Source organism: Dysidea avara, chromosome 12 (assembly GCF_963678975.1).
Source record: "Dysidea avara chromosome 12, odDysAvar1.4, whole genome shotgun sequence".
Classification (NCBI taxonomy): domain Eukaryota; kingdom Metazoa; phylum Porifera; class Demospongiae; order Dictyoceratida; family Dysideidae; genus Dysidea; species Dysidea avara.
This window is the reverse complement of record NC_089283.1, coordinates 6,440,871-6,467,321: the sequence shown is the minus strand read 5'-3', so window position 1 is coordinate 6,467,321 and position 26,451 is coordinate 6,440,871. Positions and strand designations below refer to the sequence as shown.

The 26,451-nt window shown below is 37.6% G+C and overlaps 2 long non-coding RNA genes across 2 annotated transcripts; one reads left to right on the top strand and one right to left on the bottom strand.

The window, feature by feature from the left end:
- Positions 1-7,231: 7,231 nt before the first annotated feature.
- Positions 7,232-15,985, top strand: LOC136240262 (uncharacterized). Its single transcript, XR_010693760.1, has 5 exons — positions 7,232-7,436; positions 10,110-10,152; positions 14,630-14,690; positions 15,702-15,758; positions 15,833-15,985. It is a non-coding gene; the product is annotated as an uncharacterized lncRNA (long non-coding RNA).
- A 1,827-nt stretch (positions 15,986-17,812) lies between these two features.
- Positions 17,813-26,451, bottom strand: LOC136240986 (uncharacterized). The gene is made up of 4 exons (XR_010694073.1): positions 26,373-26,451; positions 24,750-24,792; positions 18,084-18,154; positions 17,813-18,027 (listed from the first exon to the last, which is right to left on the bottom strand). It is a non-coding gene; the product is annotated as an uncharacterized lncRNA (long non-coding RNA).

Genomic DNA, 26,451 nt, shown 5'->3' with positions numbered 1-26,451 from the left:
GCATGCACATCCTTAATAAAATCATAACTAACTAATTATAATGGATTAGCTGGTAATTTCATTGATTCTATTACACAGTAGGATTTCTCCTTGGGGGGGAGAGGGGGGGTGACCAGGCGGAGGTCTATGTACTTGTACTGTTGCTAAGACTAGCTTGTACAAGTATATAGACCTGTACTGATACTTGTACTATCTGAGATTGAATCTGAGAGCATTTCTGATAGTTTTGTGTACCATTTTATAACACTGAAACTTAACCTAAGTACAGTGTAGCAGTCACTCACAATTTTAGGGGGGGGGGGGGGGGGGGGGGACTTTTAGGGGGGTTCCCCCTAACAGTCCTAGAATAAATACTGCTATTACATTAATCAGTACCAGTCTTTAACAGTTAAAACTAAAAGGTGTGACTCAATCCATCATGCAAATTGACTTAACCTTGACCCTTCTATAATATATATACATATTACATGTACTTCATTGTCAACAGCAGCATATTGCTATATGCTCAGTAATAAAGTGGACTATATACCTGATAACCACTTCAAGGTTGGCAATAATTATTTGCCAGATCATATTAATAATAAAATTACACTTAGGCTGACTTAGCACAACTTATAGTGAGCATATAGTCAGTAAATTATATTTTCACATCTCTGCATTGTAGTTTTACTTAAGTTCATGCCCTCACAGTGCTCAGAATGATTCTAAAAGGATAAAGTATAGACTGCCACACATATAGCTACGTAGATATTAGATATAAATTGTGACCAGATTTTGGCCTTAATGTCACATTATTTTTTACAACTCAAAATATTTGTGAGACTTAATGTATCCATGCATTATTGGCTCAGCTTTACGCAAGCAACGACTAGCACAATGAAGAATATATGCCATGCTATAGCTATCCATTGGCAGAATGCAGGAGTACCATTACCCATCCCAGTTAGTGGATGCATACATGCTAGCCATACCCCATCCATTATTAGTGTCCATGCACCAAATTTGGGTATAATAGAATGACATTCCCCATTAGGTAATACATAGATACTTGATACTTGGTGAAATGTATTATAGCTATACAAATGGATATTATGATTTTATGATATCACAACTGACCTCCAAGCACAAGTATAAACAACAGTCAAAGTTAAAGCTATACAGCTTATTGAGAAATATGTCTAACTATTCACATCTTTCACCTTTGTTCTTGCTTCAGGGTATTTCACTGGAGCATGTGCAGTAGAGTAGTTAAACATCTCACTTGTAGGGTAAGGTGGTTGCTCGACAGAGGCCTGGGATGTGTCCAGTTGCCAGATGCAGGAGGGTAGGGTGCATTATCACCAGAAGGAGGATAAGGTTGATTTCCGCTGGAAGGAGGGTTTCCGCTATGGCACATTTCTATTGGGGGGAGGATAACAGTAGTTCCTTGGTGGAGGGTAAGTATTGTCAGATGCCACATTAGAATTCTGTTGTTCTGTCGGATAAGCTGTAGTAGTAGCAGGTCATCTGAATGGAACATTACCAATTGTAACTGGTATGGTAACTTCAAGATCACTAGCATGATGAATTGCTAGTGTGACAGTTACAGCATAAGACAGCTTTAAAACCCGACAACTAGAAATGCATGGTACTGTGGCAGGAATTGGTAACTGCTCATTGCTCCAGTGTATTGTACCTCCTGCCTGAATACCAGATCCTTCAATTGCTAGGATCACTTTGCTGCATCTGCGAGTCTTTTCTTTGGTTTCATACAGTACCATACTCTTTGCTTCAAGGTAGCTTTTATACCAGTAATTTTCCTAATGACAGGGCCGTAGGAATCGGTCCGGTTTGTCCGGCCATGGCCGGACCACTTTGCAACCCTACAACAATTGTGTTGTTTGAATTCGTAATTTCAATTATTTTGATGCATTTCGATAAATACGACAGCTGAAAATGGCAACGTTATTCTACTGGTTTTCAAAGTCAAGTTCTGCGTCTACCTCATCCTCTTCATCATCATCTACAGTATCTTCACCATCGTCATCATTGGTGCCATCATCCAAGCAAGACAATTCTTCCCCATCACAGCTCGCCACGTCCCTCGTATCACAGCGTCACACTGACAGTCTCAACTATCCACAAATACTTGATGCTCCTCACCAGCCTCGTTCATTCCATTTTCCACGTCGTTCGTTTGGAAGTAAAAAGGTGGTTAAGCGGGGATTTAATGCAAGTTGGTTCGACAGCCATACGTGGCTGTGTTCTATACCATATGCGTATTTTGTACCGTACGCGGCGTATGGTACGTACCATACGCGTATGGTACATACAATACGCGTACGGTACGATTTTCCGTACCATACGCGTACGGTATAGACATACGCGTATGGTACGTACCATATGCGTATATGCCTTTTCTCAGTATCTTCTAGCCTTGCCATCACCTAGCTACAATGGGCTGTCTTTACAAGCATTTCTAGCTGAGCAAACTTAGAACACAACACAATAATCTGCTTACTACTGAGCTGTAACTATAAATTTATTCATCAGCACACTGCATACATTTTATCCTTGCCATGCATGCCCATGCATTTCCCATGTATACTAATGTACCTAAATCTTATGTACATGATCTCACTTTGTCTGCAGAACTTTACATAAATGGTACTGTGCATGTATGCTACTTTATACAATAGCTATCAGAAGCATGCAGATGGTCTATATGTACTCAATTATAAGTGTGGATAACTGACAATTTACAACAGAATTGGGTAAATAAGCAAGGAGAGCAATTACAACATGCATGGTAGCTAGTAAGTTCTAACTGAATTATACATATATGCATATACTGCTTGTGCAAAGCTAATAACTGGAAAAATGAACTTCGTAAGTGTCATCAGTTGTGCAGCATGGTTCCTCACTGTATTTGCATTTTTATATACTATATATATGTACACTCTTCTTCTTTTGAAGATCCAATGTCTTGTTTACGTACTTGTCTTGTTTATACATACTGTAAATAGTATATTCATCACACTGGACCTACAAGCACAAATTAATGTGGATGTTGTTAACTTTAAAGAGTACATTCAGATAAGAGTAGCTAAACACATTGTTTTCCCATCCACAAGCATGACAGTAAGTAGCAAGTAGTTATACAACGTACTTAACAATAATAAAACAATGCTACTTAATATACATTCATTACTGAACTATACATTAGAACTCATAAATTCACCATAAAATCTCTGCCATGTTATGTTTTCCTACTTCATCTCAGCAGGCAATGTACAAGCCTCATTCAATAGCAAAGATTCAGCGAACTACAGTTTAAAAAAATTTATTGCACAATTAATTACTATGCACATCAGTCTTAGAGTATAGCATGTCTAATATTGCTATATTAAGCTATACAGCCATGCAGATTTACATTAATTTGCAAACTAAAAACATTACTTTCTCTACAGTTATATCTCTTTGCTACCTCCCTCAATGTTATTGTATCAGCATTCTCCAGGTCTTCCTCTGTTTGAGCAATCATTATACATTGTACTTCTCGAGCTCATCTGATTAAAATTGTCTGTTCAACACACCTTTAGTGCCACCAGGCATAAATATCCATTTTTAGGTGGAAGCTAGTGTACTAACAAATTAAAGGTAAACAATAGATTATATGTAGCAACAATAGAATAAAATATTTAATGAAATAATATATATATGCCTGAAAAAATTGGCTCCATTTGCCAATGGATGCAAATTATTTAATATGGTTGCTATGTTGTAACCAATCAGAATGCAGTATATGGATAATTATATCAAAATCTTATGTTTGTATTTAGCTACAATGCTACCTCTACTGGCTTAGCGTTTATATCACTATGCATTCCAGTTATATTCATTGAAAAATCATGAATATCAATATGCTGGCACAATCTACAGCCTAAAAGAAATCAATGTCTTTTGTCCTAAATAATGCTTTAGAAGATCAAACTTCAAATTTCAGTTTCTGAGTAAGACAAGGAGCATACTGCTCTTGTTTTATGTTGAAGGGATAATTGGGCACCTTTAAACCCAAACACATTTTTACAAAGTTCATATATACAAGTATAGAGAAACCCCTAGTAGAGTTTTGGGTAATATCGCTCTATATAGCTTTTAATTATTGTACTAATCTTTGACTATATCTTCAGGTGTATTTGTAAACACATAAATATTATGTGTGGGTATTGTTCTAATTGTAGGGAAGTGTAGGCAGACCATTTATAGGCAAAACAGACTACTGTATATAATATTATTAATCAATAACTGAAAGTACACAATAACAACTAACTGTTACAACTACAGTACACAATATTAAATTATTAATGTTACAGGTATGCATAAATTACATTATATTACATCATGTCACATCATTACATTACATCATTAACTCTATTATAGATATGAAGGAGGAGTAGCATTTGTAATAATGGCCTAGTTTTTGAATTTTCATTGTATCAATAATGGATCATGAATCCAATAAGAAGTGATATATGCATGTGTAGCAATTGCAGCCACAATGTACTGTGTGGAAGAAGAAACAAAAATTAAAATTTACCACACGTTGTCAGTGTGTGCAGTTGCTATGCAACAGCTAGATAATTTGTGACTGGATTTGTAAAAAGGTACCTTTTTCACAGACAAAATTTGACCCATGCATATTTTGAAATTCGGGGTTTCATAAGTTTTTGAACATATACCTTATAATTGCGCATGCCTGCATGCAATTATCCATGAGTGTACAGTAGCTACTAGTATCTATCTGCATTTTGATACTAAGAGCAAGTTTATCAGTGTAAGGAGTCAAGTGTTACATCATTTTGTTTGCTGGTATGTAAAATGTGTGGAAAAGGTACCTTTTCACAAATCTGGTCATTTTAACTCAACTATTCTAAAGAACGCATACAGTATACCAGCTTGTGTACTTTCAAATCAATTAGCTACACTGTGGATAAATGAAGTCATTTATTATAAAAATGCAAGATGGAAATCCATGACAAATAAGGCAGTAGACAGCAGGACGAGGCAATAAATCAATATGTACAAAAGTCAGAAGACATCAAGAAAATAATCCACAGGTGCTTACATAAACCATCATAATTATATGGGTGATGGCTCTATTGCATGTATTTTGTGGAACTGTCAGATACTTTGATGAAATGTCAGATACTTTGATGAAATGAAATGAACAGAAAGACTAGCCCCTCCCCCCTCCCTCTTTCCCGAACAGAAATGAAAGCAGAGTGCCATCAGGCGTAGTCAATAGGTACGGCAGTGCAAAAACCTTCTGCTTGATATTATACGCATACCAGGTTAGCTATACTCAGATGGTACGATTTTCCGTACCATACGCGTATGGTTGTACCGTACGCGTATACGCATATGGTATGTACCATACGCGTATGGTACAAAATACGCATATGGTATAGAACAGCTGCACTATGATGAAAGTAAAGATTTAACGTTTTGTTACCTTTGCATGAAGGCAGTAAGGAAGAACACGTTAAATCTTAGTAGGTGTGCAGACAAGGCCTTTATATCTACAGGGTTTTCTAATTGGAAAGATGCCAAAGTAGCTAGCCTTTAGAAATCACGAACGAACTAAATGCCATAAAGAAGCTGTTCACACTGTAGTAGCCCTGCCCAGAGATTATGCTGAGTTGCTTTCCTCGCAGCATGCAAAAGAGAAAGCTAATAATAGGCAAATGATGCTTAAGTTGTTTTTCTGCATTGCGCAGAATTAAGAGGGTTACCTTAGCCTTAGGTCAACAATGTCTCAAGTTAGATTCAATTTCCTAATGGTACTACATGTACACAAAGAACTAACTGACCATGCAGTTGCATCTCATTGAAGTAGCTAATGAGTTTGTTAGCAACAAATCTACTGAACCCAGATTAAGTATATCAGTATCTTCGGGAAATTTACTGAGAGAGATACTGTAGGTGTAAGTGTTTGCCTTAATTGTGGAAAAGTCTTGAGTTGCAGTACCTGTTGTAAATAGACTTATATGATGCATATAATAGCTATAGCTGCAGTTGTGACTTTCATGCTTATTTTGTTGTGACATGTAGTGTGTATAATTATATGGATCAGTTTTGTAATTGATTTTCACCCTGCATTATTATATAACTAGCATTTCTCATCATTTCAGTTGTAACACTATTATTACATTATAAGTACATCATGATCATGACTATCACCAAATGTGCATGTGCTACAATTATATGCCAAATAATGTGGCATACATAAAATATGAAATAATAAAAAAATCATGGTACAGTATAGTCTAAGTGTCAAAAACTAGTCAGAAAATGCACCAGATTCCATCTCAGAGTGCTAATTTTTTTAATTTTTCCTGGGGGGGCATACCCCCAGACCCCCCTAGCAGCTCCATGCTTCGCATGTCGGTTGTGTGCTTTACACAACTGTGACCAGCTGCTAGCTATCTCACAGAAAATTGGCCAGACCACTTCAACATACCTTGCTACGGCCCTGTAATGCTGTGATTCTCAACATCTGCACTAATGGCAAGTGATTCTCCAGGACAATACCCTCCTCTATCTGTTAGTGCTGACAGTGTGATTGGACCTGAAGCACAGCAAAGGCAACAAATTGTTTTCTCAACCGAATTTCCCAAAGGACTTGCTAATTTTGGTGTGTTAATATCAACTATTTCATTAATTGTAATAGCTCTCTTTGTGGTGTGGTCAAACTTCCATGGTCGTGACATGATAGCTGTGAGAGAGTGTCTGATATAGCCATCATCACTCTCAAAAGATGTTGGCAATGTGATGGTGGGAAGCTGATATTTGAAGGGAAACTCGTGCCTGCCGGCTGCAATATCTTGAGATTTTTTGTCATATCCCCACAGCTGTATTATTATGTCATTGAAGTGTCAGTATAGCTTTCTGTTTCAGTGTGGCTCATTTCTGCTGTTGTGATCACTCTTTCCACTATCCAGTGGACATACGCTTGGTCAGACAATACGATTTTGATTCCCTGCACTTTCTTCGGTTCTGAAAGTTCCAGAAAGACGAATCCTTCTACCATCAACCCTACAAAATAAACCGGATTGTTACCAAGCAAGCTGATAAAGAAAGTCGTTATCTTAGATTTTTCCATTTCGTTGTCTTCCATAGTTAAATTTACTATGCCCGAGCAAGAGACGACTGCTTCTGCGAACTATGAACTTCACACTTCGTATTTTACGCCACCCGATTCTCGTAATATATTCAGGTAGTTATCTGAGGAAAAGTCACGTGTTATATCAGGCAATACCTGAATAGTATCACCGTGTATAGTCGCATGTTTGGGTAGCGCTGCTATTATTGCCATATTGAAGGATGCGGGTGTGGAGTAGCGCCTTGACTGTCTCTCCGGATGCATTGGAGTTTAGTGAGATTAGAAGTTTATTGTGAGTTTAGTGTGATTCAAAGTGCTTGTGTATTGTAAATGGCCTAAGACAGCGTGTCATCTTACTCTACGCTGTGTCCTCGGCTGTATGTATCCATACCCTGAAATATGCCTGATCATAGTAGAGATTTCCAACTAAATTAAATAATTAACATTCCATACATTCATTGGTATGTACAATATTGTGCATTTTGTCAGGGTCATTTTAGTGCAAACCCCACCTCAATCAGTGGTTCCTATCAAAAGATATAAGGAAAAGAAGTGGACAGTGTGATGATTTTTGTGTACAGCATTTCAATGCTTTTTATGTGTATTGCATGGCACCAAACACAATATACAAAGTGTCATAAATCTAGATAGGAAACTAATAACGACATGAAATTTTCACCACATATCTATTTTATGAAGAACAGCATATGAAGTAAGTAAAACCTCTCAAAAGTGACCACTTCTTTGTAGACTGACCACTCAGAATATTACATGAATAAAGCAAGTGATGCATAAATAAAACTGTGTATTATGTAATACTAAATATATATACACAGGTACTTAATGCATTTTCAAGGATAACTAACTAGAAAAATCGGTAATATTTTATAAATGGCAAGTACTGGCATCACAAGTCGCAATTAACACGTACTTCGGAAACATGACAATCAGATAACACAATGTAAGAGCAACATTATTTTTAATATAGATTTGTTTGGACACTGCTCAGCTTTATTTGTCACATTGTAAACACTAAGGATGATAATTATTATATAACACAATGACATCACTGTACTACAAAGAGAAATTATAAATAGTTTCTGATCAAAATTACAATCACTGAAGCTGCTATAAAATGGATCAAAACAGCAGTAAATACACCAGAATATAACAACAGGTAAGTGTGAAGCCATGTAAGGTTGGTATGATATGTCAGTCTCCACTTTTGAAAAGATTATGCCGGCTCAACCTTGAACCTTATTTTGCAATTCCGCGCAAGACAACAAACTGCTCACCTTCAAACTATGCTTGCATCGATGCAGGGGGGTGCCTTGAAGCCCAGGGTGATTGTAATGCTGAATTCTGAGCAGTGTTAGATGGCGATTTACCTTTAAAAGGGCCATATTTCCATCGTAATCCAACATCAATCGTCCTCCAATCAAAAAACACATGGAAAAATCGAAATCAGCATATACGGTTTGCCCAGAACCACTTTCTTCGTCCTCATCAGCAGCAGATTCACGCGGAAACACTCGGAAACTTCGGCTATCACAGGTGCCACATTCTTCCAATTAGAATTACGTACGCAATTATTTGTATGGGCTTCCTATGGGGATTTTTATTTCTCAAACTTTGATTTGCTGTATTTCAATAAATACCGCATGGATTTTAATCCAGTGAAGTGCAATACAAAGTACGAAGCATTGGCTACCATTTACTGGAACGGCAGCTTGTGAAACGTTATTGAAGGTGTATAATTTAAGTAGCAAAAATATGTGTGAAAAATTGGTAGGTTGGAAATCGCTAATCATAGTATAGATAGTATATTCTACTATCTATGATCATAGATAGGTGTCACACGCACGAGACGAGGTCTCATGATGTTCCCTTGGATGTTCCTGTCCCACCGTACTTGCATGAACTAGCAAACGTGTTATGAAAACCACAGATGCAAGGAGTGACTTGTACAGTCACTCCATGTTAATTGTAGTTGCAGCTCCGCCTGCAGTCCATGCCTGTGCAACACCATGCAATGCAGCAGTCGTGATTTCATTAAAACATTTGCTATGGAAACACCACATTATTATTGACGTAAATGTTCAAGCCTGTAGAAAATGTCATTGTGGTTCTGTCCCATCGTGATACTGTTAGTAAACTGTTGACTCTTGAATTGTTACTTCAACCGCTGAGTTGGGTTCGCTAGCGTCTGTGAGCTGCTTGTTATTAATAATGTTCAAACCACCTTGATCATTCAATGTTAAATCACACGCCACATTTCCAGAACTATTTTAGTGCTTCCTCTGTTGCTGTATATCATGCCGTAGGCAAGAAATTCATGCAAATTAATTTATCCTTTCAGCAGAGCGATTTCATGGTACTGCAGGTACAATAGGCGATAGGGTGTATAGCAGATACTTTTAGATCGTAAGAAAAGAAATATTGTGCGTGTTAGACAAAACTGACTCAACCCAATGACCACATGTGCCTACCACACACACACACACACACACACACACACACACACACACACACACACACACACACACACACACACACACACACACACAACTCAGTATGCAAGGTGTTAGCTAATAGAGTTCACTTTTACAAGGACTACACCATGCATACGGTTCTGAAAGTACATTACTGTATATTTGTAACTGTGTAATGCAGCTATGTGACTTTCTGCTTGGTATACCACTATTGTAGGCAGAGCATTGTCATGTGTCTGGCACACATCAAGAGCCTCTCAGTTTGCCTTGTATTGTTGTCCACACAGAGTAACGGTAGACCTATACCTATCTATAATGGCATTACCTCAATTCATTAAAATACATTTCCAAATTATTAAACTTTAATGTGATACTTACAGAGTGCACAACTGCATCCATGCTTACATGTGTAATGTATAATTTCAAGTGAGATAATAATGTGTTATTCAATGTATTTGCTACTATTGGCACAGGTTAGCCTTGGAACCTTATCTACTGACAAAGCAGATAGTACAGGTGTGTCTTTGTGTGTCTGTGTGTGTAGTGTCCACCCAGCTGTTACATCAATGTCCACCTGGTATAAACCAGGGAGGTATATGTAAATGCCAACTATCCATGTATTGCAGAGTGGGTGAAGGTCCAGATAGGACTTTGGGTGTCCATACCTTCACCTGTGAGACATGATACAGCCTCCTGTGAGTAACTGGTCCTGTCCCCGAATATTTGCTGGTGCTGACTCATAACACCTGGGTAATACACAGGTGTTCCAGTGCCGGTTCACTGCGTGCATGTGTGTGTGTATGTATGTACGTTAGAGAGAGAGGCAGAATAGCCAAGTGGCTAGAGCACATCCTGTTAATCAGAAGGGTCATGCCCGGTTATGCTAAGTTGGTGTTGTTGTTGTTGTTGTTGTTGCTTCCTTAAACAAAAATCTTTACCCATATTGCTCCAGAGTATTCGGCTGTAAAATGAGGACCTGGTGACCTTGTGTCAACTGGGGAAGCAGCTGTAACATTAATGGGTACCAGAAAACAAGCTGATAACCAACTGTCCTTGTCTCGCTTAGGGGTGTAGGGGTTGTTGTGAAACTTCGGGTTCCGTGACTTCTCTCTGTGAGACTTGGGCAATCCTTGTGTGGCTTACTAGTGCTGCCCCAAGAGGATTTTTCTGCACCAAACTCAAATAACTGAGGCATCCCAGTGCTAATTTACTGGGGAGCAATAGACATGTCTGGATGGTGAATATATACAATGCATAAATTGCTTTGATTACTCTAATTACTTACTTCAAATACACACACACACACACACACACACACACTACAGAAAAAAACACAAAAAACACAGTCACCAGCACAAAGTGCACATTATCCCCATTAGGTCCAGTCCATTGCTTGTCTGATATGCATAACAATAGTTCTGCCATAGAATAATTATTCATTACATTTTGAGATTTTCTGCTATGAGTTGTTTATGTATGTAGTAGCTGCTTTTTTCTTTTGTGTTGAGGTAGGATTCCTAGCAATGGAGTAAGCCCATATAATTTTCAAATCAAACCACGATAAGGTGCTCAGCTGAGGGGTACACTGGTGACCCCAATCCTCATGCATGAGTTGTTGTCACACTACTCACTCATTCACTTGGTGTGATGTATTTTGCTTACAAACTGGATGACTGGACACACAGTTTGAGCTTTACACATAATCCATACAGTATCTACATAGTTCTTGCAATGCATATTATTGTTTTACAATTGTTGCTACTTAGTCTTCACAAAGTCATGCATGGAATAATTGATTAGAAAATACAGTAATACTATAGTATTCATAAATTTGTATATCTGGTTTCTTCATTACTGCAGCACTTGGTATAATAGTAGATTTTTAGCTTTAGCAATAGGTACTTTTAGCTACAAGTGCATTTGTCATGGTTATAGTTCAAATCGATGGCAACTATGTACCCTAACTAAGATTTCTAGCATCACCTTTTGAAAATATTAGTGCGTATATGAAAACAGTCTCCAACATTCAAGCCCTGTCCGTCAGTGAGTCCATGGAATGCATTATGCTCATTCACTTATCAGTTAATAGTCAGCTGGTTCATTCATTGTCATTCTCATAGGTGTAGTTTCCCTCTGGCCTTTATTTGAGGCCAGGTATTACCATATGCACGTATGGTGATGATAGTTTCAATTGCATGAAGATTGGGACAGCTGTGTGATTTGTGTTAAGGGCATAGCCCGAGGGCTGTGGGTGTATAATATCAGCAATTAAAATAAGCAGCTGTGGTATATGTGATATATATCACTTGGGGTGCACTCACCTAATAGGTGAAAGTACTAACGAGAAATCATCCCGTTTCTTTTATACAGTAGCATCTGACAATCGATCATGGTTTTAATAGCGTGGGCTAATAGCCATCAGAACGTTATCCATATGTTAAAATGTCATTAATATGTTACCATGCTTCAACACGCAATGTTAGAAAACTTGCAATTGTGGGATGGAGTTTATATTGTTGTCATTTTTGTACTAAGTTAAGTCAACTAACTTCATTATTGGGATAGTAAGTAAGTTATGATATTAAGTTAAGTACTTAGGACTGTAAGTTACTAACCGATTTCAATGTAGCCGTAGTAGCTTTGCTGTTCCGTGGTCTATTCAAAGGCTGATACGTGGTGGGTAGAAATACGCATCCACTATCGCCCAAACAATTATTTTGTGCCTTCATTATCCTTTAGTAACAACCAACTAGCTATCTTAGCAAATATACTGAACTTAGCAACCACTACAAAAATGAGGGCTACAACACAGCTCTATGTCGCTCAATATAACGAGTCAAAGTGCATCGTTTCTTTGAACTGGCTGGGTATCAAAGTCATTGGCAAACCGCTTTCCATGATATTGCCCAATATGCGAGTTAAACCCCGAGCGGTGCCTTTGAACGCCCACGCTAAAGTGGTATATATATATATATACCATGATCACGTGAAACTTCAAAGGCGCCGCTGGTTGCATATAGGGCATATGCACCCCAACACACAGGTGAGTATATATATATACCTACCTGAGGTGAGTATATATATACTCACCCAGGTAAGTATATATATACTAACCTGGGATGTCACATGACATATTACTGTGTCACGATTACGGGCTGATAGCCCGACGTGGGCGGGCGAATGACGCCCACACTAGCATGACTAATCACCCATGGGGCCTCAGGCTAATAGCCTTTGTCATGCTAGGTGATCAATCACCCCAGCCAGTACGAGTCCACCCACTGGACTCATTTTATACCCATACCTAGCGACTTCGATGATGGGTGGCAGCAAGTAACGTTGCTCCTACGTTTGTTGATATGAACGGACAAGTCCTGGCAATATACGGAGATATGTTTACTAAGTCCCACAATCAATTTGATTCTTCATTGTGAGAGTTGAATTGTGAGAGGGATGTTTCCAGCATGTCTACCATGCCAAACTATGGCGAATTAAGTGTAAGTATATACTTTAAGTTGGTTTGTGTGCTTTAAGTTGGTTTGTGTGCGTATGGCTTGTTAGTAAGTAATGTAGTGCGGATTAATTTAGAAACTTGGTATATATCATATGAACCATGGCTCACTTCGGTGTATTGCACTTATATACACCCCTCCTCCTCAGTCATCAGAAGTTTACTGTTGATAAATGCCGAGGCGATTATACTTACACTTAATTTGCCATAGTTTGGCATGGTAGAAACGCTGGAAACGTCCCTCTCACAATTCAGCTCTCACAATGAAGAATCAAATTGATTGTTGGACTTAGTAAACATATCTCCGTATATCGCCAGGACTTGTCCGTTCATATCAACAAACGTAGGAACAACGTTACTTGCTGCCACCCATCATCAAAGTTGCTAGGTATGGGTATAAAATGAGTCCAGTGGGTGGACTCGTACTGGCTGGGGTGATTGATCGCCTAGTGTGACAAAGGCTATTAGCCTGAGTCATCTGGGTGATTAGTCATGCTAGTGTGGGTGTCATTCGCCCGCCCACGTCGGGCTATCAGCCCGTAATCATGACACAGTAATGTGTCATGTGACATCCCAGGTTAGTATATATATACTTACCTCAGGTAGGTATATATATACTCACCTGTGTGTTGGGGTGCATATGCCCTATATGCAGCCAGCGGCGCCTTTGAAGTTTCACATGATCATGGTATATATATATATACATATTTAATAGTTCTATAGCCTTTATTTTGTTGAGTACATTACAATAACTGTTTTTTGGTTGCCAGGAAATAACTTGTTGCTGACATGATGCACTGTAGGATATGAGTATCAATGCATAATATTATCATAAAATATTTCCTTATGTGAATCCCTGTGAAGGTGTAAGTGTAGTTTTGACTTTTTGTCAAAGCCGGGTTGGTAAAAGACAATTACCCAAAGGAGGTACGATGTGGTTTATGTGAGCTACAGGGTATATAGAGAGCCTATTTTTGGAGTGTAATGCAAAGAACTATGTACCAATCACAAGGTTTTCTTACGCTAAATTCAGTGGTGTAATTCAATCCCAATGGTTTGACAATGGTCTATTGGAGACTTTGTCACATGATGAATAATTTCAAGTATGAAATGGAGGGTAAGCAGCCACCAGAGAAGACAGTACTGCTAATAACAAAGTGAGGACTGCCCAGGGAGTCTTAATTATAATCCTTCATATAACATTAAAATATTCTTTCCACAATTTAAAGATGTAAGAATGCAATTAGCATTAATTCTTTATGACGGTGCTGATTTCATGAGCAATTACCCTATAATCCATACTGAACTGTAATCACTTGCAAGTCCTTGTAGGTGTTTTGTCATAATTATTTAAGTTGGGTCCTAATACATAGTAAGGGTATGCTGTTTACCATGTAGTGATCTATTTAATGGCAGTGTAGCTAGATATATATATACACTGGTAAGTGTGTTACAGCATATAACATGCTGTGGTTTGTGTAGGTGGATTGTGGTACTTCAGTGGGTGCGAGTAAGGAAAATGAATGAAGGTGTCAGTCATCAGGTATGACATATATATATATATAATTAACAATGTGTATCAGTCCCCTGTCGGCATTTGCCTGCAAGCTGTGAAATTTGATCATTGATTTCTACAAAGCAATTATCATACATAGCAATAATTTAAAATATTTTAAAGTTTGTTTAGTAACTTAACCCGATGCGCTGTTAAGCTGTAGGCTAGCTGTGGGCCTACAGCTGGCCCACAGCTTAACAGGCCTACAGCTGGCCCACAGCTTAACAGGCCTACAGCTGGCCTAGTTTCCTGAAATTGGATATAGGAAAACCACATGTCTGCAAGTAGTATGATTGTATGTTTGTCTGTCCACATCATGCTTGTGAACAAGTTTGAAAAGTTTCAACTTTAAAGGAGACTTTGTTCAATGAACGAGCACCCGTATGCATATAAAAGTTAGCTTTCTTACACTTAGTCACTCTCATTGTGATAACTTGAATGAGGATGGCTGATCTCTGAGAACATTGAATGGGGCTTTCCTTGTGTGCTTTAACTAGAAATGGTGGGTGGACACATTCATCACAACTTGTAATGAACCGTGTACTGGCTAAAGAATTTGCTTTAGAAAACATGTCATGTAGTACACCATTGCTATGTTTGGAAACTACTTGAGGCGGCCACTATAGAGAAGTGGTAAGAAGGTGGCCACTACTTACAGAGAGGTGGTTAAGGAGGTGGCTGCTGAGTGAGCCATTCATGTCAATGTCTGTGAATACATCTCAGATCCAGCTGCCAAGTAAATTTAGGTAGTAGGTGCATGTGTGGTGGCTACAGCTCTTCTATGCAAACATGAGTTCACTTTTCGTTGAGATTGTTTTGTTTCTACTACACTACTCTGCTTGTCAAAGTAATTTAACAGTAAAGGTACTTTGCATTGAAGGTTTAGATGACTTAATATTTTCAACATTTAAAATTTACTGTAACAGGACTGTGTATTTTGCAACATGCACATTTTACTTTGCTTGTACAGTGTATAAGGTCTGTTTGTATCTACATTAGACGTAAATTTATTCTGATGGGACTGCAAAGACAAGGTGCTTATACATATTGAGCTAGGTAAGCTACATACATGCAGTGGTTACAGATATATATATATATATATACATATATACGTATATTTCTACTTATAGGAGAAACAGAAACGGTGATTCAACATTGCTGTATACATCTGAGAACAATTATAGTGCTACTTTGACATTTACAGTGTGAATGTTGTGTCTGTATTGTGTTATTGTAAACTGTTTACACATCGTGATTGTTTTTATTCCTCACATTAGTCATAAGTCAGTACACTATGTTTATAAGTACACAGTAAGGATCCAAAGGCAGTGTACGTGCTTACTGGAGATCCAGGCCTAAGGCTTGTTTGAAGACCTAGTATGGAAACCACATGATGAAGTGTCAACTGATATCACTGATGCCCTTTCTACATGTGTCAGCGTAAAAGTGCCATGCTCCATGGCCGTGCATGGGTAGTCAGTGGTAGTATATGGCATTGTTGTGACTATGGAAAGGTGGAATGATGTGATTGTTGCACCACAAAGCTAAGCAATTTACTAGCAGCATACCAAATGTACAAATGTGACCGGATTTGCAAAAGAGGGTCTTCCACACACATCCAGTTTGCCAACTTTGGCAATTCATATCTTTAGAATGGAAAGAGCTATAGACTTGAAATTTGGTCAGAAGTGAGCACCAACATAGCTGAATATACATGGTGAAAGTTTCAGGATAATGATTATGTTACTTGAACACTAAGTTATGGTCTCCCAAGTTTACGGAATTGGACGTGTGGAAGACCCTTTTCCCTAAATCTGGTCACAAATAGTGTTCTTTATAACTCTTTCACAAAGATTTATAAAATAATGTTGAAGATGCACACAATTACACATACAACTACTGTTGTAAATTACGCTACTCTTGAAAATTAATACATTATAGCAAACTATATAACAGATCTAGGTACGGATAAACTCAGGGGAAGTATCATCATTTTAATGCATATAAAAATTGTAATACATGATATTTACACTATCCGTATCCTGCAGCTGGCCTTTCAGTTTCAGTATAAGGCCAGTAGTTTATACAGGAGCATGTATGGATTATTAATCAACTGGTCTAAAGCATTTTTTTAACCTTACATTTTTGGTTATTAATTTTATTTAATTAAAAGTACACCTCCCCTAGCAGCATACTTGCGTAAAGTTAGGCTGAAACGATGGATGACTCATTGTAATGCATGACTTACTGATATGTAATTCTATTATAGCTAGATAATAATAGGCCAGTATGTCACTGATCTGTTTGCGATAGAATAGACTCAAATAAGCACATTTCTTCAAGCAAAAGTTCATAATAATAATAGTAAGACCCTCTTCTAATATTATGAACTCTTGTATGACATTTAATGTAACTTTGTTTACTCTTTCTATATATGCAAATATGTATGTTTTGATTTACATACATGGATAGACTCCATCAATACCATACATGAAGTGATACAAGCAATCAGTGAAACGATTGTTTTATTAGAAAGTTTAAGCTAAAATACATAATGGCACAGATCCCAGATTATCCCCAGACACGTATGGACTCTTCTATAATTATAACCATTAATTTCTTTAACAGGTGTATAATAGTTGTATATAGACCATGATTATAATAGTACAGTTCGTATAACAATGCATTATAGTTTGCAACTACTGTAACTGTGCTTGCAACAGCACACGTAAAGAGTTATAGGTTATAAAGCTATATATTATATAGGCAGCAATAAACCCATGCATGCATGGTTACCACAGTATACAATTACACACTCAGTGTTGCAATATTGTGTTTAAGATACATATATAATATATGAAGTTCACCATCAATAACAATATAATATATAATAAAGATCTGCCAACAGCTTCAGAATGCATGCATTATAATGTATGATAAAATAATACCATATTCACTTAAGTGATTACATTAAGGTTATAAGCATATGTACTATACACTCTGCATATTATATAGTTACAGTGCGTGATATACTTGTACACAGTACATGCTATTGAACTTGCAATCACTCTTATAAAACACACATAATATTATCTGCCCACATCGTTCCAGTATATTGCAACATAAGAGATTTATTATATTTGAAACAGTACAACTACGGCATGTATTGGTTTAATGTGCATCAACATAAATACACTTTTATTACATGTACACTGCATATTATGTACACACAGAATGCTTAGATATGCAACATTGTAACTGCTGTATTGCTGTTTGATGCAATGCTGCTGTTTAAGAGTCCCTTTCCATGTCTCCTTAGAATGACCTGTTAGTTATATTTAATGGCATACTCAACTGCACTGTATATAAACTATAGCTTACCTATGTAACAAGCATCAATGGCCTGCATCACGAAACTGTTGAAATCCCATCACGTCACAATATTTTTTAATCTATTAAATAAAATCATGTGGGTCACTAACATTCACCACTATGAATATAGACTTGCAGTTACTACATATGAACACAATACATGTACAAACATGCATGCACAGTACAGGACATATTATTTAACATTTGTGACTGGGCCTGCGAAAATAGGGAATGTGGGCACAAACTATATCCCACTACATAACATCTCATATCTTAGTACAGGAGTAGAATAGTTTCATTCTGTAACTTGTATTTTAAAGCCAACTAAATGTGTAATACGTGCTGAAACTTTCACAGCCAAGCAATAATGAAATACAAAGTTATGATTCATCAAAGTTTGAAAAAGTAGGCAATTTTTATGAGCCCACATGCCCTATTTTTGCAGGCCCAGTCACATTTGACTTTCAAAATGGAAAAATCACACAGGATTTTAAAATTATAAGTTGTCTAAATTATATGTGCAGCCCGTTGGGATAACTACGTAGCTACTTTTCTCTGTACTGTAACTATGTTACAACAATGTTTACATAGTATCTAGTAATCATGCATTAAAACCAAAACACCTACTTGGGGAATTGGAAGCAGTGGAAATGAAAACTGGAAACAGAAACCGGAAAAGGTCAAATCTTCATTACATGTATACACTAGGGTAAAACCATTGCTTAGTCACCACCTCTCAAAGACCACCTCGTTACAAAGACCATCTCTGTACAAAGACCACATTTTAATTAGGTCTCAAAGATGCCAAAAGGCATACTTAATTGCCTATAATGACCACCTCTTTACAAAAACTGAATGTAAGAACGAATTTGTACAATCACATATATTCATCATGATCCCAACCCATTACTGTATATAGCCAGGTATACTCCAGGACCTTTACTAAAATGTGTAAAATATGTACGCCCCAGAAAATTAATGGTGTATCTCCTCTTTATGACCCCATGGTAAGGTCAATATTATCCTCCCTATTTTGGTCTGATCAGACCAACTGTACCATAAATCAGTTGATCGGTTTGTAATGGATATTCTCATAAAGTGTTGTAAACTATAACTGTATCAAAGAAAATGCAGTCACAAAAGATGACCAGGAGTACCTATCATTTTCTAGGTGTGTTAGTGAACAAGTCATACAATACATTTTTGTAGTTTAGCTATGAAATCTTAAGAAGTGGTCTTTGTAAAGAGGTGGATATTGTAAGGAGGTAGTCACTGTAATGTTCTTGTATATAAGTGTGCCTTTGTCATCTTGCGACCTTGTAGAGAGGTGGTTTTGTAATGAGGCGGTCTTTGGGAGGTGGCCACTAAGTAAGTGTTTTACCCTAATATACATGTCATGAAGATTTGACTTTTTCCATTTCCATTGCATACAGTTTATTCTTCCCCAGGGTGAAATGGTAACAAACAAGGACATGAAACTAACTAGTAACCTAATTTCTAGTTAGCTAACTTTACAAAAAGTAAGTTGCATGGGATATAAGAAATTAGTTAATATTTCTACCCCTATACCAAGTTTTTACTTCTGGAATCAATATTTTTTCACAAAAGTTTCAGGTTATATGTATGCCAGCCAATTTCACTTGGTAAACAAATGGCATATATACTTGCTGATGACTGTCTTACACATCCTAAAATGGAAATAAAGTCTATCTGCTTCAGTTTATAAGAAGTGCCTCCATGCAGACAATATCATATACATCAGACTAGGTAGTCCAAAAGATAGTATGTTTTAATTCTTGAGTATATACGTTTCTCACAGAGTTTGGGATAGCAAGATAACTAGTCTATTGTGGCCACGTGTACACAACTACTGTGGAGTTGTGTTCGCAACTGTAGTCACACCAACTCAGCACTTGTAATGAAACTCAGTACTTGTCATGCAGATCTTACAACATGCAAATATAAAATTTTTGGATGTATACCCATTCACTTGACTGGACTTTTGGATGACTGTACTAGAATACTGGGCTGGATTACTAGAATGGACTACTGGACTCACGTTAAGTTTGCTCAAGTACCTTCTCAACTATTATGCATCATTAGCATGCATGTATACCACATTCTCAGTCTTGCATATTAGAGGTACATACAAACTGTAGTCTTGTCTATTCAACAGTACGAGTGCATAATTAAGAGTTTGAACTCACTAAATGTACATAGTTTTTCACTAATATGTACAGCCTTACCTGCAAGCCTATCAGATAGAGTGAGCGAGTGTATGTGTGTGTGTGTGTGTGTGTGTGTGTGTGTGTGTGTGTCTGTGTGTCTGTGTGTGTGTGTGTGTGTGTGTGTGCGTGCGTGTACGTGAGTATGTGTGCATGTATGTATTACCAGGCCAAGTGGCTAGAGCACCAGCCTGGTAATGGAAAATTAAGGTTCTAGGTTTGATGCAGGGTTACACCAATTGATATTTTGGCATTTCCTTGAGCAAGAAATTTTACTCACATTACTCCAGTCTACTCAGCTGTTCAATGGGGACCTGGTGGCCTGGTGTCACTGGGGAAGCAGCTCACCCAGCTGTAACATCAATGGGTATCTGGTAAACTGGGGAAGCAAATACCAACTGTCCATGTATCACATAGTGGGTCAAAGTCCATATGGGACTTAAGGTGCCCATACCTTCACCTGCGAGACATGGTACAACCTTCTACAGGTTACTAGTCCTGTGAAAGTCTTTGAGGTAGTGTATCAAAACTATTTTATGGGATGTTTGGGCTTGACTGCACCTACCTATGTACCAGTATACCATCCATACCCGATAAATTTCTGAAAAATGCTCTTTGTTTTCTAGCTTGAAATTACAACCTATTACATATGATTTTCATGATACCAACATTTGTATACAGCTACAATATTGTGTAATTATACTGGTTATTGGTACATCAATGATTACAATTTGTGCAAAAAGATTGAAGGTTTAATGTTGGAGTATGTTGTGTAAGAAAAACTGGAAAATATTTTATATGTTTCTTGTGCAACAAAAAGCTAAGCAAAAGTAAGCAATGGCACTATAATATGGTGTAGTATAACATTGCAATAAAGATGGTTCAAAGCTTCCTCTTTATCGTGGTCCATTCATATGCTAAGGGATACTTTGAGCTAAATGTCCAGACTCCGGATTTTACAGGTGTCCACATATGATTAAGTGTCTATTATTAACATTATTAACAGGTTTCACTGCTAATTGATACTCAAACAAAAAAATGATTTGTTACGTGGAAACCTGTTAATGTGGACAGTTAGGAGGCCCCAACTTCATCCGTAAAGTGATCCGGAAAACCAGTACGTTTAATTATCAGGATACTTTGTGCTATATCACTCGTGAGCTTGGGGAGAGTGGTGTATTAAAGACTGGTACTACTTTGACAGTGATGTATACAGCAAGCATTAATTTTGTGCATGGCAAGTCACTTAAACACCTGATTTAAACTAGCCAATGGTCTGCTATGATGTAAATTTACTATACTTATCATTTGACATGAAAGACAGGTTCATGTTTGTGGGTACATTCTACCTCTTTGTGTATAATACAATATATCGATTTTAGGTGGTTTCTAAGTGTTCTAAGGCAAATAGTCTGGATGTTTCATTGTTCGGATACAGCACTTTTCTTAATGCGAATGACCAAATAATATACTGTATACATACAAATTTTTGAGGTACAGTATGTAATTTTCGGGATTGATGAATTTCAGGATTTTCATGGTTTTATTTTTGAGGACCAGCGTTCTCACTGAGGTTATCTATTAGAAAGCATAGAGCTAGCCTTGATAATTGTCAATTTTCAGGATGAAAATGTCGAGGAAAGCAACTGCGAAATCCACAAAAATCACGTCCCTTGAAAATTTGTATGTGTACGGCAACCATGGAATGTACAGTTCTGTTAATTCATCCTCCAATACGCAACCCCAAATGTATGGCATATGGCACATGATCACAAATGATGACAACCAAGTTAACTTTAACTGTTTAGTCATTTAGGCCAGGTGTGCAAACCTGGAGCTGTTGGAACCACAATTACAACAAAAGCAAGGTTAGGAAATTCCCTCGTCTACAAATTCACAAAAGGGGTACTGATATTAGCCACATCACCAACAGATGTTGTGTTATCAGGCCCACAATAAGGATTTCAGCAGCATGCACACACTCACTGAAAGCAAACTTATTTTTGCTGACTAGAAAAACAAAAGTGTAGGAGCCGCTACTTTACACATGCAGAATCATAGCCATGGTTACCTATTTATGTTAACAGTTTTGATTCATCCCACAGCTGCAGGGTATCATGTATGTTTTTACATTTGCTGTTGGTAGTAAAAAGCATATAACATGGTGGCTGCTTATTGAATAACTTCTGTGCTGCTCACAATCATCGGCAGCACATAGTGTGTTTAACATCATCAGCTACTGGCTGATAGAAGTATCATGTGTGACAGGTGTCATACGTTAAGTAACAAATATTGTTCTTAGTATAATACTTCCTTACTAGCAACATACTGTAGATAGTCGTTTATACTGATTATATAACAAATGACTGAATGGCATTAGATAATAGAGCTGAACTTTAAATTGCTTCTAGCACAGCAGGATTCAAGAACACTTTCTGACATAGTATCACTGCTCTTTAAGGTATTCGGGCACATCTTCTATGATAAGTTACACTTGTTGTGTCAGTTATATTTGAAATGGTCAAGTCATCTGACCACTACACATGCAGGCCTCCTTTCAGGTTCCCTGGTCGAACTGGTTTTAGACAACATCATAGCTCATTTTGAGGTTTACTAAATCACTTAGTCACCTACACATGTCCACTTAGTCACATGCATGCCCTCAAGCAATTTTGTACATGATAAACAATTACAACACAAAGACAAACTGCTAATCTAGTACTCCTTTGGTAGCACCGTTATACTGCACTTGGGATGCTAGTCTATGAAGTTACTAAATTACTTTGTTCTCCCTTGGTTGTGGTGTCTAACTATTAGTAATAAGTAATACTATTCTTTTCACCATGTATTATTAGTAACAAACTGTGCAGCCCAATGATGATTCATTTTCAAGTTGTCCACTTGCATTGCAAATGCATCAAGGGGGTGCCACTCAGGTTGTAGATCTGTGACCGTGGTCAAACTCTAAAGTTAATGGTCAAGGCTATAAAATAGTGGGTCTATGATCAATGAAATAGAGTTTTAGACCCTTAACAGGAATCAAGTTTATGGAATTATACATAGCTCACAAGATATAAGGATCTCCAAGAAGATGTTTCAAAGTTTAAGCATCAGCAGACATTTCACTGTGATTACAAAGATGCTTTTCTCACAGTTGTTGGTAGCACACACCAAGAAGTTGTTATACTATGTTACAAAGGCAGGCATACAAAATTATAAAATAAACAGTGGTCAAGAAACAATTAAGCCCCAGGTCAAACACAATAAGCACTGCAAGTCACAAGTCAATGAGAAATTTTGCTCGGTCAAGACTTTGACTGTGGTTGCAGATCTATATCTGCAGCACTTCCCTACATGACACTCCCTTGTGCATCTAGCATGCTAGAAATGCAGGTCACATCAATATTATATATACAGCATGCTAGAAATTCTATACAGATTACATGGCACAATGGACTGTTAACATAATTTGGAAGGTCATGGATATTAATTTACATGGCACAAGATCTCTATTTCAAGCAAGGAATATGACTCCTACTCATTACCAGAGTCTATAGCACGTATAGAAACTTTTGAAGGAAATGTCCACTTGTAGAAAATGTCAGACGTAGGGCTGGGACTGCAATACTCACAAAATTTCAATATATAATAAATTATCAACAATCCTTTCCGTGCTACAATACCACTTTAAGAATCACCTCCCTGGACTCCTTAAACTGAATAACGTGCTACTATATATACTTACTATGTTCTTGTACAAGTAATTTTATTTGTATATGTGACTGTACCCCATGGCCAGATACAAAAATAAGGCACGTGGGCACAAACTACACACTATCATATCTTATTACTGGAATAGAATAATATGTATAATGTTAAGAGTGATGAAATTACAAAAATGTAGGCCAATATACGTGCCCACATGTCCTGTTTTCACACACATCACCATCTTCAAAAGGTATATGCTACATATGGGGAATAATATTTACTATTAATATCCACTCTGACCACACACTTTAGTCTATGCAACTTTGCAATCATACTGTAGATATAGTTGTCTATGGTTGCTTATTACTGTTTATTGATGTAACTACAGAATTACATGTAAACACAATGACTAATTTTGAAAGCGAAAAATTTATAATTTCATTTGTATACAAAATAATAAGGTTTCAGTAGCTTGTACCTAATTCTGAATGGAAGGGTTTTAAGTTAGTAAGGTCTGAAAGTTTAGTACTAGAGTCTACATGCTAATACAAAAAGATTGTGAGCCATCCCCTCCAACCAATGCATGGGGCATTTGGGGCAAATGCAACCTTCTCCTTCCCTTTGTGGAGGAGTCATATATCTTTTAATTGATTCAGAATTGCTAAACTTTCTCAGGCCAACATCAAGTGATCACTTAAGAAGTACACTGTATCCATATTATGACCATTTATTACAAACTCACTCAAGTCAAATGAGCTGCTACACAGGCTTTCAGTAGTGGGTCCCTAGGGGGGATAGTGAATAACAATAAATAAATAAAACTGTTACCCAGTGCCTATTTGTGCCCCTCCCCTTTCCACTCATGGATCTTTCAATAGTTTAAATCAAAGTTCCTCAAAATGTATCAGAAGCAATCTGAGAAAGTCTAAAATACAAAAAATGTCCGGGAGCAACGTGTACCTGAGAATGCATCTAAAATGCAAAAATCACCTGGAGTGGCAAGTTATTCTCAGATACTTCAGAATGTACCAGGAGCAACAAAACACAGCAGCGTGTTATTCTCAGGTACCTGAGGATGCACCAAAAGCATTCCAAGAGTCTAAAATACAAAAATTTCTGGTGAGCATGCCCCCAGACCTAAACACCATGTGTGTACATGGTAAGCACACGGATCTTTACACTACTGCCCTCCCCCCCCTGACTAGATGAAGGCCTGCTATGGAAGATACTTGTTTGTGTACAAGGTACAGTTACAATAGCTAGTCTCATGTACAAATTTAAGAGTGCTGCAACTCACAGCTGAGTGACACTACAATATATTGTGTAGTCTAATCTTCATCCTAGGTCAAAGTCAATGTCAAAAAGAATTTTTGTAGTAGCCCAAAGGATAACTATCAAGTACATATGTGTTAGATATACAATGTGAATGTGAGTTTTATGAGAATTTGGCTAATTAAGAGTTAGCTAAGCGTTCTTTTAATGTCAAGGCCTATTTTGCACTTTGACCAAGAATGAAGATCATAGACATAGTATACAATACTTTGGAGTACCACCCCCTTGTATATACAACTAACGGTCAGCAATTCCGCAGTCTCTTAAATGCACAACCACATACTGATAGCATTGTAACACTGCAGGGAACTTACTGGTCATGAAGATAATGTACTAATCCTTGGTGCACTGAGGATTGAATCAGTACATAGACATTATGCACCTATCAATGCTTTGCCCCACTACTATGAACATGAACAGAGGTAGGGGAATCAACTACCAACCTTGTCCCAGGTAGTGGGGCATTCAATGACAGCTGATATCTTGTCAAGCTTTAACAGTCTCAGTCTTTACTTTCAAACACTGAGATTTATCCTCGGCTTTCTCGCATAAAGTTCTATCTCTTTCGGCAAGGCTCACGTGCTGTCTACTAGATCATGTGCAAAAGCAAGCTGTTAAAAGATATGTTGAGTGATGTAGTTCTAAGCCAAGCATGAAGACCGAAAATTGCTTTAGTGGTGGCTACGCCACTTGGTATTAAAATGAGACTGAGTTGTGGGCCATTTTCCATGCTGAAACCCCACTTATCCCCAGTGAAAGAGTAGGTAGTGGAGATCAGAACTTTTAATGTTCAAATCTCCACTTATCCTCCATCTCTGCCCGTGTTCATAGTAGTGGAGAAAACATTGATAAGTACATCATCTCCAAAATGAAAGCCTATTCAAGTCCTGACTCACCACTATTTAGTTATGCACAAACCTCAGAACTGAGGATGTCAAGTACATCAAAATACATGACACATCATGCACATGCATGACTGACTGGATAAGCTTTCATTCTTATAGCACGCCGGTCTCGCGATTATTTCACTCACCAGAACTCAAGCAGGCAACTTGGTGGCTATCCAGTCAGGAACGTATTTAATCAGTTATTAGTGCTGACATCTCACATCC